The sequence below is a fragment of the Oenanthe melanoleuca genome, chromosome 1A (genome assembly GCF_029582105.1).
Source record: "Oenanthe melanoleuca isolate GR-GAL-2019-014 chromosome 1A, OMel1.0, whole genome shotgun sequence".
Taxonomy (NCBI): domain Eukaryota; kingdom Metazoa; phylum Chordata; class Aves; order Passeriformes; family Muscicapidae; genus Oenanthe; species Oenanthe melanoleuca.
In genome coordinates, this window is record NC_079334.1 from 30,205,572 (window position 1) to 30,206,436 (window position 865).

Below are 865 nucleotides of genomic sequence, written 5' to 3' on the forward strand. Positions count from 1 at the left end.
ACATTTCTTTGAGAGAGATAAAGGGGGAATAGAACTTGAGAACAGACTGGAAGACATCCAGCAACCTTCAGATTATTTCCATCTGATGATTTTAGTTAAACCTGATGGCATTTCTTAGCATCAATAAAGCTAACAGCTCTTGCCAGTACCTAAAGAGCTATTTGGGTGGTCAAGATGAGACATGACAGAGGCTCAGATGCAGAAATTGAGACCGTGTCTATACTCCCCTCTTTAATTTTCACACCAAGTAAAAATGGTGTGTGTGGCAATGGCAATAATAGGAGCTCTTCATATGGAAGAGAGGAGAATCCTGACCTTCTCTATCAGAATACTTTTACATACTACTTAGTTCCTGCCATTTTCAAATGAATGCTCCTTCATCTTGCCCAGAACAATGGCTAATCCTTTTGTCAAACAAAGATTTGGATGAAGACTTAATATGGAAGTTAAAGTTTCTATTAAAGTCAACATACTTGCTATTTTAGGTGCAAGTATCTGAGTTACTCACAGACAAGTGATTTTCAAGGTGTGGTCAACAGATTCCTGTGAGCACTTCTTTACAAGTAGCACTTAAATATTCTTTTGTATGACAAACAGCTGCACACCATATACTTGCTCCTGTCAGCTGCTTGTAAATCATGTTTTTTTAAACATATTCCCCCCCCCACCCCGATCATTACCATGCAAGCAAAGGTCTTTTCAAGGAAGCCCTTTACCCATTTAAGATCTCTCCCACAGAGATAATTATTACATCTTACAGCTGGATTACTGCCTGAGGCAGAAAGTTGAGCAGGTACGGAAAGGATTAAGTTTGAACGGTAGAATTGTTATGGAATACTTGCACATCATGAAATAAGACAAAACA